Source organism: Colius striatus, chromosome 15, assembly GCF_028858725.1.
Source record: "Colius striatus isolate bColStr4 chromosome 15, bColStr4.1.hap1, whole genome shotgun sequence".
NCBI lineage: Eukaryota > Metazoa > Chordata > Aves > Coliiformes > Coliidae > Colius > Colius striatus.
In genome coordinates, this window is record NC_084773.1 from 11,123,244 (window position 1) to 11,133,163 (window position 9,920).

The 9,920-nt window shown below is 45.1% G+C and overlaps 1 non-coding gene across 1 annotated transcript; it reads left to right on the forward strand.

Annotated features, from left to right (window-relative positions):
• Nucleotides 1-9,622: 9,622 nt before the first annotated feature.
• TRNAL-UAA (transfer RNA leucine (anticodon UAA)) lies at nucleotides 9,623-9,705 on the forward strand. The gene has a single exon. It is a non-coding gene; the product is annotated as a tRNA-Leu (tRNA).
• The last annotated feature ends 215 nt before the right edge of the window (nucleotides 9,706-9,920 follow it).

The window sequence follows — 9,920 nt, forward strand, 5'->3', positions numbered from 1 at the left end:
GTGAAGTGGAATGAATCCAGGGAAACCAGGAAGAAGCATAGACCTAGGCAAGGCTGGGGTAGAGGCAAGGGCTCTCTATGCAACATGAAGTATGGGATTAGGCAAGAGAACACCCTGCCTGAAAACCAGGAGTGCTCTGATACTTCTCTGGACGGTTGCAGAGGAGTCTGGGCTCGGTAGTGCTGGCTGCTGTGCCTGCTCAGCTCTGCTCCTGCGGCCCAGCCTGGGGATTTACCCACCTCAGCTGCTCAAAATGCTTGGCTGGTGCATCGAAGTGGGCTCAATACAGACCCGAGTGTTTCATTAGCTGGGTTTTCCACCTGAGAGGAGAAGCTCCTATTGCATTGACCTTAATGCAAAATTAAAGCTGTTTAAGCAGGTAACAACCAGACAGCTGGGTGCAGCCATGTGCTGGAGGCATTTGTCTCTATTTGCAGACAAGCTGTGTATATGTTTCCATTTCACTCAACTTTCAGTGCTTGTTTATTTAGTTAATAAGAGACAGCAATCTGCCTCATACAGCCATGCAAACAGCAGAGCAGACAGCGCCTGAAGAAGGACTTTTGTTAAACACTTGCTGTTCTCATGGTGTTAGTTGTGTTTCACTTGCTGCAGGAGAGAGCTGGAGGGAGGACTCTTGCCTCTAACAAAGCTTTTGCCCTGATGGGGCATATCCTGTCTCTCTCCATCACTTTGGGTACAGGACTAATGACTTGCTATCCCTGGACTTACGTCACTACCAAGAGACCGAGCAGTGAGTTGCCATCTCCCTGCATCTCACATTGAACTTGTGGCAGCTGAACTGTGGTTGCCAAAATGATTGTGTGGCTGTCCCTCAACAGACAGACAGTAGGAAGTGATCAGATCTTTCTGTGCATGTTAATGCTTTAGAGAAAGAAAGGGGAAAGAAGACAGTGTGGACAGCTGCTGTAAAACTTCTCTCTCATCCATCTCTACAGGACTAATGTTCCATTTCAGGAAAATGCTCTGCCACTGCCTGGTCTTCTGCTTCTGTACCAATTAGTCCTTTCTGAGTTTTTAACTGTTAGTCTTACTGCCTCCTGATTTTATCAGTCAGCCTTAGGTATCCCAGATGCTACACAGGAGTGAAACACAGCTGCTGCCTTCCTGAGTTACCAGTCTTCCCCTTTTGTGGCAAAGATGTTGATTGCTAGCAACACCAACCACCCTGCCATGGCCTTGTTCTGCAGGCATTTCCTAAACAAAGGGTAGACTGAGATGTGTGGCCTCAATTTTGGGGACCATCAGGCAGGCAGGAGATGCTGATCTCTGATTCTGGACCTGTAGTGCAGATATATGCTAAAGGACTCTGACTATGCTTCCACATGACAATGTAAACTGTCATCTCATCACAATGCCTCATGTTTTACAGTGTGCACTTTAGATGTCTGAATTGCTGGCCTGGGTGTATAATTTCCAGCGTTCTTCCCAGAAATCTCTTTTTTACAGAACAGGTCTTCTCATCAGATTCTCTTTCTCAACCCCTTCATTGCTCATATCTGGACCATTTCTTCCCAGAGTGCTTTGAGTACCTTCCTGTGGTGCGAGGGGCTTGTTGTTAAATGAATGCGCAAAGAGACAGAATCTCCGTGGGAACTCCCCAAAAATAAACAGCAGAGGTAACAATGAAGGTCTTGCAGTGGGTCCTGACTCAGAGAGTGCCAGCAGCAGCAGAAGTCTCCTGGAAAATATTATCTGTAACTTTAAGACTGGGTCCCAATTGTCTAGAAGATGCATTAGGGATCCCAGGCCCACCGTGCTAGGTGCTGTATGGATGCAGAAAAAGAAAGAACATATCACTTCTTACAAATATAGGCATTAAATGAGATGCTTTTGGATCTGAAGTTTAGCTGTCTATTATGAATTCACAAGGTCCTCTTGGAGCATAAAGGAACAAATGCTACCTAGTTAATCCTGTGCTTAGCTGCTAATTACGAGTTTTTTAGGACATACAGTTTGAGGTGTAAGCAATTAACTCAATTGTGGACCAAGACCAAAGCTATTATTTGCTTTGTCATAGCAATGGAAAGCCAAATAAACAAATACTAGTGTCTTTTCACTCTTTCCCCTGCGTTTTAGCACAGCTGTGCAGCAAAATAATAATAATTTCGTTGTCTACTTTCCAAAAATCTACATTTAAAGCAGGTCGTAAAAAATCTCCACATGGTTTGCTTTGCCTAATTATTACAGAACCAGGCTGTAAATCCCAGAAGAAAGACTATATCTTATTTTAAAAAGCTCAAACATACACACACAAAAACAAACCAAAAGAAAGCAGATGAATGAAATATGCTGGAGTTGTCCATCTGTTGTTTTTGAAGGAAGCCATGGTGAGAAGCGCTTGATGTCCACAGGCCTTCAGAGGGACTTGGTATTCATTTCACTGTGGCTTCTCTGAAAACTGAGTTTAAAAATACATCTTAGCTGCAGAGAAATAGCAGAAATTTGAAGATCTTCTAAATTCTTTTTTTTTCTTTTAAACTTTGGAAGTTTCTTTTCCAGTTTCTCAGGAAGCCACCAACCACATGGCTTGAGATAGCTGGCTTGTATCAAAACTCTTCTGATGGTCATCACCCTAAGATGGCCTGGCCCCTCAAAGACTTCTGGTTAGCAGGAGGATGAAGAACTGGAGGGACAGGAACCAAGCTGATGGCCATGAACTGAAGCAGGAAAGACAAAGTGAAGAGTCTAAATGTAAGATAGAGGACCTGCACTGGAGCTGAAGCTGTGGGACAATTAACAGAAACTTCCCAGGTTTGCCTTTCTCCCCATCCTTCTCTTTTATGAACCTCTTTTCCTTCACCTTGGTAGTATGAATGCAAAATAAAAAGCAAGAAATGAAAACACACTTGCACACGGTCCTGGTGCCCTCCTGTCAGTAAGGGGTAATCTCTCAGAAGCAGGTGAGTTCTCAGTCTCAGCTGAACAGCTCTCAGCAGTTGCCTTCAAAGGTCACATCTAATTGGGAGTATCCTGGATTTTGACATTACTGATGTTTTTAGCAAGTTGGTCTTTTCCAAGACAGTAAAGAAGTCCAGCTGGGAACCCATATGGGGAAATATATATATATTCTATAAACTTGCTATCCCTAGGAAAATTCTCGGATGCACTATGTGTGAGCTCACTCTCTACACCTACTCTTCACCATAACCTGAATTTAGACATTGCATGACAGATAGTCCCACTGATACCTGCCAGAATTTCTATATACCTCCTTGGAGTCCACTGTAAGGCAGTTGGTGCTCTCTTTTAGAGAGAAAATGGTTGTCCTCGTCTTTTGATAAGTTTCTGGTCACCTGTAGTGTCCTCAATCATCACCGATTTCCACATGGATTCCATGAGTGAAGGATCAAAATCACCCTTCTCTGATTACTTGTTGCAAAATGAAACCCAGATGCTCTGAGATTATCACTAGTGACTTCCTTTAACACCCTGGCAGTAGCAATACCTAGGTATAGTCAAAGATTCAGTGTTGTGTTGGACTGAGTTGCAACTTTACCATGGTTTCATTTAACACAGCAGATACGTGTCCCGTTCCTGCAGCACAGATGGTGGGGGGTGTAATTTTAAAAGGTATTGGAAGCCTGCTTGGGGTGGGTACCCAGTTCTTCAGAAACACAGATTGGATGAAGCAGATGGGTCTTGTTCTTTTCTCACTTGTGTCGCAAGTTGACTAATGGTGGACATAGTGGTGCATCCTGGCATCAGACAATGCTTGGTCCTTAGCTGAGGGGAAGCTACAGCTATAGACACGCGCACTTCAGCTAATCCAAGGGTTTGGCAATATTACATTTTAAGCCTAGCTCGTGGTTGCTCATGGGGAGAGGCATCTATGTGCTGACAGCACTGAATGAACATGCATCTAGGTTTCAGACTGTGCCAATGCAGGCGTGCTCTAATGTGCTCCAAGCTGAGATCACCAGCACCTGAAGGTGTGTGCCCCCAGCCCACGAGAGATGCGGTTACACTGCTGGTTGGGTGATCCCCTTGATAAAACTGTATCCCCTCACTTCCTACATTCATTCACTTGTCAAGAGCAGACTCGTTTTAGCACTGTGGAGTCTAAATTTTCTCTGATGTAATTATTGTTTGACACTGCAGCCCTTCTGAGCACCTTACGTAAGGAAAAAGAGAGAATTAAATATGAGAAGCCTAAAAATAAAACTATTAAAAGGAGACAGAAGCTGTTTTGTGAACAGCAGAAACGATGTGGTGCCTCTGGGAGGGGACATGTTGAGCCAAAGGAGATGTTCTGCTTTTAGGCAGTGCCTTTTATTGTATTTCACTGAAGTTCTGTGCTTTTCTGAAGTTCTTAGGTGCTGCGCTTTTAGAAATAAGCCTGTTCTTTCTCTTTGCTCTTGCAAAAAACTGTGACTTTCATATCATTTCCCAAGCCAATCTTCTTGTACAGGCTGCAGCCAAAATTTCCCTTCCCTAATTAACCCGGAATGGTTTTTGAAGAAGTTTTAGCCGCAGAGAACATCAAATTTAGCTCTTAGCCTGGAGCCAAGCTCTGGGCTAAAGAACACATGTCGCTTTAGGAATTCATGCAGATGCACCTTGACATCTGGGATGTGATATGTCGCCTGCACACTTCCCTGCTGAGATAACGAGCAGTGGTGGGTACTGCTGATGCTACAGGTGGAGTACAAAAGCTTTTTTCCCCATTCATTCCAACACTTTCGTCCAAGCTATGTAAATAATTGCAGGAGACTTCTTTGACACATGCAAGCCTCTTCTGTTGGTACTTGTCCATGTGATAACTCAATCACCTCATTTCCCCTCTGATTTGACAAGGAGTAGCATGCTGAAGTGTTTCCTAAGTTATGACCCTATAAAGGGTGGAGTTCTCTGTTGAGCCTTTGTTTACCATGGCAAACTCCTCTGACATGTGAAAAAGCAGCCAAAAAGATGCAACATATGTGTTTTTCTAGCATGATTTTTGGAACACCTTTAATAGAGCCTGGCTTACACAGATCTGGTGACCAATATACATTGAAATTCAGACATGGAGGGTGGGGCTGGAGAGGACATTAAGAGAGTGTGTCAAGTCATGAACAGCCAGGTTTCTCTTAAATGGCTGTATAAAAAAATCTGGCTCACTATATTAGGTAAGAGCAGATGAACATGCACCAAATGTCTCATTTGTGTCAGGTCCCTTTATGACTTTATGATTTAGGCATTCAGCATCTGAGGCATCAGTATCACAGCGCCGTGATCCTTGTTGTGTTCTTGAGCTGGCTCTTTTGCACAGCTGTGACTCATTTGCTCTGTTCTGTAAGTGATGTTTTTTTGGAAGAGATATCGAACAGTGATAGGGAGAGATTGATCCATGATGATATCTTTCACGAAATCTAGTGTAGACTGAACAAAGGTAAAGCCTTGATGAGCTACATGTTCATCCTGTCCAGAACATCTATGGGAATAACTGAACGTGGATAGGTGATGACTTTGAAATGCTGAATCATCACCACTCACTCAGATGTCTGATTATGAGCCCATTCAGAACCAAAGTGGAAACAACGATGTGAAGCCTAGATATTTTGAATCCTCAAGATTATTTTTTTGAGAAACTGTCTGTTATCCAATAATTATTTGTGCAAAATAACTCGGAGAATAATTCAGACTAGCAATAGCTTATGGAAACCTGTAAACAGCTGGGACACCATTCCTGAGCAGGAGAAAGTAGACAAATTCACTATTTTCTATGACTTACTACTTTAGTTCTGGTAGTGGCATTGCTTTTGATTTGATGGGGGTGTTCTTTGGGTTTGGTGGGGTTTTTTTGGAAAGAACTTATTCAACAAAGAAAACATTTTCCCTCTGGGATAAATAATCTCCTGTAATTGCACAACTCCACTTGTTTTTCATCCAATCTGTGTGCCCACAGTAGTGGTCCTTGGTTTTCTGGCCAAGTACCAGTATTTGCAAGCTTCATGGAAAAGCTTTCCTCTTGAGCTATAGAGCACCATTAGGTTTGTACTTCCACAGGGGCTGACTTAAACCAACAAGCAGCAAGGCATCATGTCAAATTCTGCAGAGTATAAACTTTCACCCACAGGTACATGTATTTTCTAGCCATTCTGTAAAGAAAGCTCTCTGAATACAAAGTGAGGCTGGCTTGATTTCCTGAACTGCCTCTCAAGAGGAAGGAAAGATAAGAAGGAAGAGTGATGTTCTGTGCTTGCTTGCCTATTTATCCTTAAACCTACTGAGGACCAGTTAAATAGTAATGCTGCCCTGTTACACTCTTATTTTTGTCAATGGAGCTATGCTCAAAATGTGGTAGTTTAAAGTTACATGTGGGACATCAGTAGGGTATTTCAAACCTGACAAAGTTTAAAGAGCTTCACCATTAATTAACCATTAAGCATGTGTTCATGCTACATGAACACAACTCAGGAGTCCTGTTGCTATAACAGCATGCAGTTTCTCTCCCAAGGCTCTTGCACAAGGTGGAGCCAAGCTGTCATCTCCCACAACCTAAGATGGCCACAGTGCTGCTCTGTGCCAAACATTCAGGTCACAGCTCTCCTGATGATCATAACCCACCCACTGAACTCCTCTCATGACAGGGAAAGGGCATATGAGGAGAACAGAGGAGAATGCTGTCCTACTCTTTCTCTTTTCCAATTACTTTGTAAAGTGATGATGCAGAGATTATTTTTGCCCCTACATCAGTAAAGTGGAGAATTTTTGACCCAAAGTCTCTTAAAGTGCCATTTTTACTCTGCCTTGCTCATAACTTTAAGGATTTTGGATTTTTTTGCTTTTCCTTAATTACCAATCAACCACTCTGTAGCTGTAGTCTGGGGATGGCAGTTGCCTCCAGTGGCTATTTAAATTAAACACAGACTTACTGAATAGACACTGAGTGTTGGGAGATCTCTTTTAGAGGAAGAAAAGGTGAGAGGGGAAATTGCTTTCCAGTTAACATTGCCAATGTGTTTCTGAAGCAGAGGATGACACCTTTCTGACTTCAGGATGTTATTAGTGTCTCTGTCTTACAGAACATGTGTTCTGAAAGCCTGTAGCCCTGTCATATTCAAGCTATCATTTCACAGGGATGCTGCAAGCGAGGTACAGCCAGCCTGGCTTGGGACTGCATCAGAGGCATCCAAGACACTTCAGGTAATCCAGTTGATATTACAACCCCCCAGAGGCAAGACTGACTCCAGACCGACTGCACTCTGTGCACGTTTGCAGCTGAAGCCATCCAAGCCAATGAACCTTGTGGGTGAAGCATAGCTATGGAAGGCTCTGGGAAGGGTCTGCTCAGGGCTGTGTTCTTAAATACAACCAAATTGTGCCAGTGACTCCCTTGAACACGTGTCATGGGAAATTTGAATGGGGCAAGGCAAGTGGAGCTGCCCATATGCCAGTGCCTCTACAGAGTGCACATGGAGAAACATGAACCCAAAGGTTCAGCAACAGCAGTGCAATAATGAGCCAGTATCTCATTGCCTTGTGCCTTGTCCAAGTCTCCCCGAGGCAGCACAAATGTCGAGCAGGGCTTCAGCAGCAAGAAGGCTCTGGAAAGGCTGCAGAGAGTGGAAAGCTTGGGGAGGAATGACAAGCAGTGCTCAGTAGCAGGCTTGTGCTCAGGCTGGTCACTGGACCTTAGTGCAGTTTGCTAGCATGACCTTCTAGCTCAGCAGGATGAATAGGCTCAGCTCCTCAAATGGGTGCAGCTGGGCTGTTAGCCAGGCACTGGAGGCTGTTTCAACACAGACTTATGGTGAGCTTAAGGAGGCCTGGAGGTGATTGTGGCTCAGAGAGAATGATTCCTGGAGAGAACAGCAGAGGCATTATGCAGCCATTGCTGTTTTGGGTCTGCATCTCCTTTCCTTGCCTGTGCTGGAGGGGATGTTACAGAGTAGGAAGCATCAGTCAAGACTGGTCTCTCACATATCCAAACCACTTTCTCCATGTTTGTCTCTAACCTCCACTGGAGTGCAATTCAACCACTTTATTCATCCCTCAGGTTACCAGTTCAAACAATGTCTCCCAGTATGGACCCAAAGGGTTAAGGTAGGATGTTAACTTCAAAGCTGGGCTCATTGGGTTCTATGGGGATCTGAACAGTGTGGGTCATGGATGTCCCTGTGGGCAACTCCCTTCTCTCCATGCTGAGAAGAGCAGGTGTGGTGTAAAAGCTTCATTTGGGAGAGGGCATGATTAATCTTTATTTCCTAGAGGATGACAAATATATTTGCCGACATGCACATGAATTCTCTTCTCCTGGTGGGTGACCTCTGTCTTAATGCCAAGAGTTGGAGGTCCAGCTCTGTAAATGAAGAGGAGAGCTTTGCAAGCTCATTAATGCCTTGAAGTTGCTCATTAGGAGCAGAGTCCTCAGGAGCTGGCGCGTGCAACACCCTTTGTGAGCATGACTTCATCTGATATTAATGTGGGTGCTGCAGCTGGAGGTATCTGGGGATGCTGAGCTGCGATTCTGCACACATGGGCTGGCACGACACATTGTTGTGACAGTAACATAAAGGGTAAAGGGGAAGCATGGAAAGTTGTTGTCTCCTCTGGTCACCTAAGGGGGTGAATTTTCCTGCTGGCATCATCCTCCCGTGGGATGCCTGGGTTCCTTCTGCTTTGCTTCCTAGCACTCATAAATTGAGGCCAGGGTGACCCCTCCTGATTGAGGAGCCCTGTGGCATCCTCTTTTGGCACCTGGAAACATCCTTTTTTCCTGATCAGTGACTGTCACCTCAGCAGCAGCCAGCTATAAGCCCTTCAAAAGGCTCAGCTACCCCAGCATACAGACTTGAGCAGTCTTTGGGGAAGTGAGGAGGGAATTGCTCTCATCTTTAAGCAGAACAGGGCCAGGACAGCCTGGCCAAGTGCATCTCCAGCAGACAGGATCCTCTGGTGAAAGGATCTGACCAAATTTCTCCATGTGATAGCAACCCTGTGTGAAGGGACTGGCTTATGTAGAGTGAGGGTGGCTGAAACCAGAGAGAGAAATTATCAGGCTGCTGTGGCTTAAGGGCTAAAGGCTGCCTGCACATAGATTCCTGGGGGCTGTGGGTTTGAATCCTATGTGGTTCACTAGAGATTTTTTTTACTTTTCCATAGCTGGTAGAAAAAAAACTGTACTTCATTTTAAAGGGAAAAAATTTCCCTAGCCCTTTGTCTTTTCTAGCTAATGCCCCAGTAGAGTTTCAAATGAAGACTGGAAGGGATGAGTGGGATCTGATGTGCAAGGACAGTGTTTTAACTGTGTACTGTGTCTGTCTGAGTGCTGTTGGGCTGTCAGAGCTGCTCCCTTCACCCTAGGCACTCAACGGGGTCACACTGAGACCCTAAAGATATGTGTGTGTCTCCTGCACCAGGGCCCCTGACAGCATTATCACCAGTGATCATGGTCCTTGCATGAGGACCTGTGGCACATATGGTCTGTGCTGTCCACCATGGCCCACAAGACCTGATGCCTCCAAATGAGATGTTTCATTAGTTTGCTCAGGACATTAAAGAAGGTAGTGATGAGGGAAAGATGTTGTTGGGCTCAGGAATAGGAGCTTGAGGGTTTTTTGAGGTGTATGCATTGCAGGGAGGAGATGGTGGGCCAGGGGAGAGCCTATATCCCACCAGGATGGCCGAGTGGTGAAGGCGTTGGACTTAAGATCCAATGGGCGCATGCCCGCGTGGGTTCGAACCCCACTTCTGGTAGGAGACTCCTGTTTCTTTTGGTCCAAAGCTCCCATCCCAGCTTTTAGAGCATCAGTTCAGAGCGGGGATGGGAGCGCTGGGCTCTGTGCCTGCCCCAGTATGAGACAGCCCTGGTGAGACTGAGCTACCTGGGCTGAATGTGTATAAGGATAGGAGCCAGGCCCTCTGGCACACAGGTTATCTCATCTTTCATGTGGGGAGTGCTGAGACCATCA